Raw genomic sequence first — 10,195 nt, forward strand, 5'->3', positions numbered from 1 at the left:
CACACTTTAAACCATTCCTTGGCCCCCTTGTGCTTAATAAAACACCTTCACTGCATGTGACATTTTTACAGTAATCAAGACAATTTTTGACAGCATTGATCACTGTATTAATGACAATGGTCACAAAAATGTTTGGAAATTGGCCAATGTGTCCGCCATAATGTGGCAGTCACCAGAAAAACAAAAAACAAAAAAAAAAAAAAAAAACGGTTAGCAACGCCATTACTATTTTCAAAAATGGCAAGATTTTACAAATGCCAGCAAAATAGACCATATTTACGAAACGATTGAACTTTTAACCAAAACAATCAAGAAACGCTTAAATTGTGATTCATTTTAACACATTTTTGTTTACTAAAAGACTACGTATCAGCATCAAATGATGTCCCAAAAAATCATGGTGATATATTTTTGTGCCTATCTTTCTTTAGAGCGAAAAGAGAGAAAAAAATGCATATTTAGAAAAATGCATTTTGGGTTTGTTGGTGGTTAATCACCAAAACTAAAAAAGCAGAGGTGATCAAAGACAACCAAATACAAAATCGCTTTGTGCTAATAAAATGAAGATAATTTACTAGGAGGAGCCATGTTACAAGGACGCACAATTGTCAATTCAAACAACGCACTGCCAAATCACCCAAAAAAGTGATGAAGGTCAGGAAGGGGGGAAAATCATTCCAGGGTTGAAGTGTGTTAAAAATACAATACAGTGGTGTGAAAAAGTGTTTGCCCCCTTCCTCATTTCCTGTTCCTTTGCATGTTTGTCACACTTAAGTGTTTCGGAACATCAAACCAATTTAAACAATAGTCAAGGACAACACAAGTAAACACAAAATGCAATTTGTAAATGAAGGTGTTTATTATTAAAGGTGAAAAAAAATCCAAACCATCATGGCCCTGTGTGAAAAAGTGATTGCCCCCTAAACCTAATAACTGGTTGGGCCACCCTTAGCAGCAACAACTGCAACCAAGCGTTTGCGATAACGTGCAATGAGGCTTTTACAGCGTCCTGGAGGAATTTTGGCCCACTCATCTTTGCAGAATTGTCCTAATTCAGTTACATTAGAGGGTTTTCGAGCATGAACGGCCTTTTTAAGGTCATACCACAACATCTCAATAGGATTCAGGTCAGGACTTTGGCTAGGCCACTCCAAAGTCTTCATTTTGTTTTTCTTCAGCCATTCGGTGGTGGACTTGCTGGTGTGTTTAGGATCATTGTCCTGCTGCAGAACCCAAGTTCGTTTCAGCTTGAGTACACGAACAGATGGTCGGACATTCTCCTTCAGGATCTCTTGGTAGACAGCAGAATTCATAGTTCCTATTATCACGGCAAGTCTTCCAGGTCCTGAAGCAGCAAAACAGCCCCAGACCATCACACTACCACCACCATATTTTACGGTTGGTATAATGTTCTTTTTATGAAATGCAGTGTTCCTTCTACGCCAGATATACTTGGACACACACCTTCCAAAGAGTTCCACTTTTGTCTCATCGGTCCACAGAATGTTGTCCCAAAAGTCTTGGGGATCATCAAGATGTGTTGTGGAGAAATTGAGACGAGCTTTGATGTTCTTTTTGCTCAGCAGTGGTTTTCTCCTTGGAACTCTGCCATGCAGGCCATTTTTGCCCAGTCTTTTCCTGATGGTGGAGGCATGAACGCTGACCTTAACTGAGGCAAGTGAGGCCTGCAGTTCCTTGGACGTTGTTGTGGGGTCTTTTGTGACCTCTTGGATGAGTCGTCGCTGCGCTCTTGGGGTAATTTTGGGCGGCCAGCCACTCCTGGGAAGGTTCACCACTGTTCCATGTCTTCGCCATTTGTGGATAATGGCTCTCACTGTGGTTCGCTGGATTCCCAAAGCTTTGGAAATGGCTTTATAACCCTTTCCAGACTGATAGATCTCAATTACTTTCTTTCTCAATTGTTCCTGAATTTCTTTGGGTCTCGGCATGATGTGTAGCTTTTAAGGATCTTCTGGTGGACCTTACTGTGTCAAGCAGCTCCTATTTAAGTGATGCCTTGATTGTGAACAGGTGTGGCAATAATCAGGCCTGGGTGTGGCTAGAGAAATTGAACTCAGGTGTGGACAACCACAGTTATAGTATGTTTTAACAAGGGGGGCAATCACTTTTTCACACAGGGCCATGATGGTTTGCATTTTTTTTCACCTTTAATAATAAACACCTTAATTTACAAATTGCATTTTGTGTTTACTTGTGTTGTCCTTGACTATTGTTTAAATTGGTTTGATGTTCCGAAACACTTAAGTGTGACAAACATGCAAAGGAACAGGAAATGAGGAAGGGGGCAAACACTTTTTCACACCACTGTATATAATTCAACATTAATTTAAGGACACACAGACTCGTTGGAATTATATTAAGTGTGTGTGGGGGGGGGGGGGGGATCCAGTTAAAGGACACACAGACCATTTGGGATACTATTAAGGGGGGGGGGGGATTCAGTTAAGGGGACACAGACCATTTGGAATAAGCTTTAAAATGTTTGGTTTTAGGATAAAGCAATAGAATGGAGCTGACAAAAGACATTTTAAGTGACTAGACTAGGTGGATATGGGCCTACCATAGCATGTTGGTGAGGTTTAATGAAGGCAAATATGCATGAAAAACAAAACAGGAGCATTAAAAGATTGCAGCATGCATGAGGACAAAGGGGACATTCACAGCATATTGCAATCATGGTAATTAGAGATTGAGGAAAGAAATACAAGGCATTAGCAAACATTAAAGACAATAAAATGTGATGTTAAATGCTAAATCTTACCTTAATATAGTCCTCCTGCAGGACCTGTATAATGGCAGAACAGGTCTCTGGGATAATGATCCCCAGAGCCTGGGGGGAGATGCCTGTCGAGAACTTCAAGTCCTGAAGGCTTCTCCCTGTCGCCAAGTAGCGCAACGTGGCGACGAGCCTCTGCTCCGGAGTGATGGCTTGCCGCATGCAGGTATCCTGCCTGCTGATATAAGGGGTCAGCAAAGCCAGCAGACGGTGAAAAACGGGGTCCGTCATCCGGAGATAATTCCTGAAATCATCAGGATTATTCTCCCGGATCTCACGAAGCAAAGGCATGTGCGAGAACTGGTCACGCTGGAGCAACCAATTCTTCGTCCATGAACTCCTCAACACCCCGTCCAAGGACTGTTCTTGGGTTGCAGAATGAACTACAACACCAAGCGCAAGCAAAGCACGAACTCGACGACGAGTACGTACACGCAACATGGCTTCAAAACGGTCGGATTGTCAGAGCGAACTTAACAGACGTCACTGAAGAACAGCAAGGCCTGTGAAGAGCGAGCTGAAAGTCAGCGAGCGCAGTTAGATCGCACTGCAAAATACAGACACGAACTGACTACACGCACTAAAAAACAGATACAAACCTCACAAGCACAAACTGAAAAGCAGTGAAAAACGTTCTGAAAAATACGAGTCTGAAAAACGCGAATCGTCTCTCACCAAACTTCTACTAACACGAGATAAACACGAAATTAGCAGAAGGAGCCCAAAGGGTGGCGCACTTGGTATTGAACTTCCGTTTTATAGTCTCGTCGGACCTGGTGTACGTCACAGCGGACCAGACGGGCGGACTTTAGTGGGATCGTGTGTAGGCAAGTCCGTTGCGTCGGAACTCTGTCGGAACTCCGGCGAAACTCCGGCGGAACTCCGGCGGAAACTCCTTCGGATTTAAGTCCGCTCGTGTGTACGGGGCATAAGGCTTATCAGTCGGTGAGTGTTTTCACGAAGGGGGGATTACAAGCACGGATGGTGTGGTGAAGGAGTCACTTGTAAAAAGTGATTTGAACACTGGAGATTTGTTCACGCACTTATAAGGACTTTCTGTAATCTGGAAATTCACTATTAATATTGTCTGGTGGATGGACTATATTCAAATTTTTTATTTATACCAGTCACTGTGTGTATAATTTTAATGCAAATTTGAGTATTCACTGAGTGATAGTGATCTATGTAATTTATTGTTTGTAATCTATAACACATTTTTTGATTTAGATAGGATCACTTAGGAGGTGAGGTAGTGTTTACTGAAAGGTAACACTGGTAATAGCGCTACGTGCAACCAATTAGTTGATTGAAGTTTCAGAATTAGTTTGTATGCACCTATATATATTTGATACTTTCTTGGTAAGTGGCAGCTAAGGTGTAGAATTTAGGTAATTAGAGCGCTGTGATGATACACTAGGTAAAGGGAGTGTGGTTTGTGTATCTTTAGAAATATAATAAATAACTATAAATAATTATAACAAATAATAATGTAATAATAATAAAAATTATTCAATAATGTAATAAAATCAAAAACACTGAAACGTGCTGAGTTGCAGAATTGTCGCTGTCATTACTTTTAGTGTGATTCTAATTTATTTTCACTGTTTTCTAGCTGGTCTATAACCACTTTTGATGTAAACTGACATTTTTTGGTTGCTATGGACAATCTCCAGTTTCCTCACATAAAGAATTTTATAATCTAATCATGTACAAGCAAAAATCCTTTTATTTATTTATTTATTTTTTCTCATACAGCTGTCAGCGGGGAAGCCCACTGACAGCTGATGACTCATCCATTGTTGAGGATGCAGCTGCCAGCTTCCCGGCCTACTCCATAACAACCAGCTATTCACTATGGTTTACCCAATTAGGGCTTAGAATGCACTGTGCAGCATGCAGTCCATTGTGTTTTTTATTTTCCTTAGATATCCCCCTCAGATCTACAGCGACTGCACTTCCAAGTGCACTTATAGTGCAAAGTGGATTTGCCTTTAGTAAATCAACCCCATTGTGTTTTTTAAAAAATTGTCGCTCTTCTTTTGTTTATAGTGCAAAAAATAAAAAACGCAGAGGTGATCAAATGCCACCAAAAGAAAGCTTTGTGGGGAAAAAAGGACGTAAACGTTGTTTGTGTACAGGGTTGCATGACCGCACAATTGTCAGTTAAAGTGACACAGTGGCGTATAGCAAAAAATGGCCTGGTCAGGAAGGGGGTAAATTCTTCCGGGGCTGAAGTGGTTAAATATAGTGCCTGGGGGTCCCCTTAGTCTGCCTGTAAAGTAGTACATCTGTATCGTGTATAGTGTTGGCCCGCCCATAGGCACCGCACGGGTGTGCCCCCCCCCAACAGCTAGTCACCGAAAAAATGTAAAAAAATTAAAAAATGGCTCTTTAAAAAACAAACAAAAAAGTCCTTTAAGTGCACTGTGTTCAGGCCCCTGGACGCGGTGCACTATGGGAAGTGTGACTCCAATGCAATCACTTGATTGCAGACGAGACACTTAATCGAGATGAAACACTTAATCGCCATGTTTTTTAAATTACGGCTTGGGGTTCCTTTTAAAATACAGACCCACAAAAGGCCTGGTATGGACTGGAGGGAACCCCCACGCCATTTTTTTTTCAATTTTTTTGTTGCCAGCTTTGTTTTTTCTCATACAGCTGTCAGCGGGGAAGCCCATTGACAGCTAATGACTCATCCATTGTTGAGGATGCAGCGGCCAGCTTCCCGGCCCACTCCATAACAACCAGCTATTCACTATGGTTTACCCAATCAGGGCTTAGAATGCACTGTGCAGCATGCAGTCCATTGTGTGGCACTCGGCAGGTGAACATCCCGCTGAGCGCCCACCAAATGTGGGTGTTTGCCAAACTGCAATGTTCTGACCGAACTATTGCTTGGCTCAAACTGTTTACCCAACTCTATTGATTACAACTTGTCTCAACAGAGTTATTGTAATGGATAATCCATCCTATCTCTAGAGGGTTGCTAATCTACATATCTCAAAGTTGAATACATTAACAAGCATATGGAAGAGTTTAGCTATCCATACATAGCTAGATTTATATCTTTCAGTCCAGGAACTAAGTAAGAGAAAATCAGTTGATTTCCCCTCCCTCCCCTTCATGCTAAGCATGGATGGAGGAATCTCTACTGATAGCTGTTGTATATCTAAAGGATACAGTCACTGTTCAGCCAGTAATTTTCCACCTGGACCAGTAACTGTTTAAATCAACTTTTCTCAAGGCAGGTGGCGCTTGCAGATCTGCCCATGGCTTAAATTTCAAGCCAACTATGAACAGTTTTAACCGCTTAAATACCTCCCTGTGTATATTTAGACCAGTGGGGCAGCCTCTCTGGGTGAAATAACATATCTGTAAATGATTTTGCCCTGCTTGGTCCGGGGTGCGCACACGCGCTGCCTCCAACCAGCTCCTGCTCTGATTGGACACAGAAAGAGCCAATCAGTGGGTCCGGTTGGCCCGATGTTCACTGGGATCCGCTGATCATTCCCGAGGCATACAGAATGACAGTCTGCCGATGTAAACAAGGCAGATCGCTGTTCTCTGACAGGAGAAGACAGAGATCCTGTTGTTTCTGCTAAGGAACATGGATCTCTGTCTTTTTACAGTGCAAGCAACCCCACAGCTAGAAATCAATTCCTAGCTATACAGTTAACCCTTTGATTGCCCCTGATGTTAACCCCTTCCCTGCCAGTGTCATTAGTACAGTTACAGTACATATTATTTAGCACTGATCACTGTATTGGTGTCACTGATCCCCAAAAAAGTGCCAGAAGTGTCACTTAGTGTCCAATTTGTCCACCGCAATGTCGCATTCCTGCTATAAGTCACTGATCGATGCCATTAGTAGTAAAAAAATAAAATAAATAAAAAATTAATAAAAATATCCCATCGTTTGTAGACGCTATAACTTTTTCGCAAACCAATCAATATACACTTATTGGGATTTTTTGGTTTATAGCGCAAAATATAAAAAATGCAGAGGTGATCAAATACCACCAAAAGAAAGCTCTATTTGTGGGAAAAAATAACATTAATTTTATTTGAGTACAGTGTCCCACGATTGCGCCATTGTCACTTAAAGTAAGGCAGTGCTGTATCGCAGAAAATGGCCTGATCATGAAGGGGCGGGGGGGGGGGGGGGTCCTTCTGGGGCTGAAGTGGTTAAAGTATAAAAAAGGTCACATCAAATTGAGATGAAGATAAACACATAACTGTAATAACAACTTAAAATATGCACTGGCTGGTAAAGGGTTAGAGGGCAAATATATTCGGTTTTGGTGAATTTTATGGGCCCTAAAAAAATTATGTAATCAACACAAATTATAAAAATAATAATGGTAAAACAGAAATCGCACAAAACCAAATGCCTAGAAATAAAAGTCCAACATAAGGCACTCATTCCACTATGTTGATGGCATAGAAGTGACCAAACCGTCACATAGAAGGAAAATGGTGTACTGGACGATTGTGTTCATGCGGATAAACTTGATTGTAAGCATCAGTGAAAAGTAGATAAATACTTCTTACCGGAACAGTTGGACTCACACAGTCATATGACGGTTGAGTCTAGAAGGCTTGAGGTCACAATCTGGGACCAAGGAGTGTAAGGAGAGAGGTCAGTTGAGCTGGTGGAGGAGCTCCAGGCGGTTGTAGGCTCAATGGTGGATCCTTTCAGATGGAACTTCAAAGGTCAAAGTAATCAAGCTCAGACGTAGCCCGTTGTGCCAATACTCCAGCCTCCCCCGAATGGGGAGGGGGGTGTTTGTGAAGTTTTAAACCAAAGCAATGGAGAAAAGAAAAAAGAAAAAAAGGCTCCACATGGTGCGGGTCAAACGATATAAAAACGTTGGTTTATTGAAGTCAAAAGGTAATAAATGACTTGGTGATCACATAAAAAACAAAATGAACTTAAAAGCAATGTGGGGTACCAACAGCTCGCCCGACGCGTTTCGACATATGTGTCTTCAACTGGGGCATGTAGGAGCATGCCCCAGTTGAAGACACATATGTCGAAACGCGTCGGGCGAGCTGTTGGTACCCCACATTGCTTTTAAGTTCATTTTGTTTTTTATGTGATCACCAAGTCATTTATTACCTTTTGACTTCAATAAACCAACGTTTTTATATCGTTTGACCCGCACCATGTGGAGCCTTTTTTTCTTTTTTCTTTTCTCCATTGCTTTGGTTTAAAACTTCACAAACACCCCCCTCCCCATTCGGGGGAGGCTGGAGTATTGGCACAACGGGCTACGTCTGAGCTTGATTACTTTGACCTTTGAAGTTCCATCTGAAAGGATCCACCATTGAGCCTACAACCGCCTGGAGCTCCTCCACCAGCTCAACTGACCTCTCTCCTTACACTCCTTGGTCCCAGATTGTGACCTCAAGCCTTCTAGACTCAACCGTCATATGACTGTGTGAGTCCAACTGTTCCGGTAAGAAGTATTTATCTACTTTTCACTGATGCTTACAATCAAGTTTATCCGCATGAACACAATCGTCCAGTACACCATTTTCCTTCTATGTGACGGTTTGGTCACTTCTATGCCATCAACATAGTGGAATGAGTGCCTTATGTTGGACTTTTATTTCTAGGCATTTGGTTTTGTGCGATTTCTGTTTTACCATTATTATTTTTATAATTTGTGTTGATTACATTTATTATTATTGAAGCGCTACACTGTTTTTATTAATTTATCTGTTGAACTTTGTTTGTTTTTGGTGTTGGCTGCTGTTGTGGCCGTTGTGGCCATCTTTTCACAAACTATAGCGCAGTGTTTTCCCTCTTTATACCTAAAAAAATTATACCTCAATCACTGCTGCAGCTCCAGCAATGACTGAGATATCACCCTTCCCATCCAAGGACGTACAGGTACATCCTATGGAAGGGAAAAGGTTAAGCCATTTTTAATTATGAGCATAATGTTTTTATTTTAAAAATAAACCTCTCTTATAGAGGGATTATACATGACCAAACAATCATGCCCCATGAGAAGCACGTAATTTGTAAGCAAGAAAAATAAATGAATACCACTAAACTAAAAATATGACATTTTCCCTATAAACTATAAATGTAAATAAAAATGAGATTCCACGATACAACAAGCTATTTTTAGAATTTCACATTGCAGTATTTTTATAGAATTCTCTATAGAATCATTGCTGGGTTTGGAAAAAATCTTTTTAAAGGGTGTAGTACTTTACTAGAGTAAACGTACAGAAAAATCAAATATTTTAAATGCATTACTTGATGCAATTTTCTTTTCAATAAAATATATATATTTTTTTTATTTGCTTGTAATATGCATTTAAAGTCACAGCATAAACTTGCATTGTATATTATCAGCATTGTAATAACAATACAAACAAAAGTTATTTTTAACAATACAATTTAAGCTTACTTATAAAATCTTCTTTCATGTTGTCAGTTCTTCCTGCTGTTGGTCATCTCGTTCCACAGCTTCTTAGATTCCCTGCATGCTGTGCAGATTCTCTTCTGCTGTTACCCTTACATTTCTAAGGACTACATATCCCATGGTACTTTGCCGCCGGCAAGCTTTGATTCTCGTACTGGCTCCGCCTCCTGAGACTTCTCCTCCCCGCCCCTCTGCAGTTTAGATGGCAGGCTCTATGAAATGTGTGACACAGCAGTACCATAGGGCATAGTGAATGTGTGTCACAAAATTCAAGGAAGTAAATGTGCGGGGATCATGGAATGATCCTTCTAGATCATTCAGATTTAAAGGAGCGGGCTAGAAACAATTGAAATACAATGTATAAATGAATATAGTATTTTACATTTTGACCATAGATCTGCTTTAAAAGAGAAGTATGGGATTTTTATAATCATACTTACCTATTGGGATGCAGCATCGATGTGATGCTGTATCTGTCCCCCGGCAGCACTAACACTAAGAACTGAGCAATCAAACACCATTGATTAGACATGTGCAGAATGGAAAAATGTGTTTTGTTTCGGATTGATTTGTTATGTTACATAAGGCTAATATGTGGTTTCAGCTTCTCCACATGCAAGAAGGAAAGAAGTGTCCTTGTGCAAAACAAATAAATCAGAAGTGCCTGTGCATCACCACCGTGCTCTAAAACAGAAGATTGTCTGCTTACAAGACACATTAGGGGTTATTTCTGAAAGGCAAATCCACTTTGTACTGCAAGAGCACTTGGAAGTGCAGTCACTCTAAATCTTAGCCCCCGTACACACGGTCGGACATTCCGACGGAAAATGTCCGATCGGACTATGTTGTCGGATAATCCGACTGTGTGTGGGCTCCATCTGACTTTTTCCATCGGAATGTCCGACCAACAAAGTTTGAGAGCTGGATATAAAATTTTCCGACAACATGATCCGAT

Source organism: Lithobates pipiens, unplaced genomic scaffold (assembly GCF_037356315.1).
Source record: "Lithobates pipiens isolate NorthernLeopardFrog02 unplaced genomic scaffold, aLitPip1_a1.2 Scaffold_18, whole genome shotgun sequence".
NCBI classification, from domain to species: domain Eukaryota; kingdom Metazoa; phylum Chordata; class Amphibia; order Anura; family Ranidae; genus Lithobates; species Lithobates pipiens.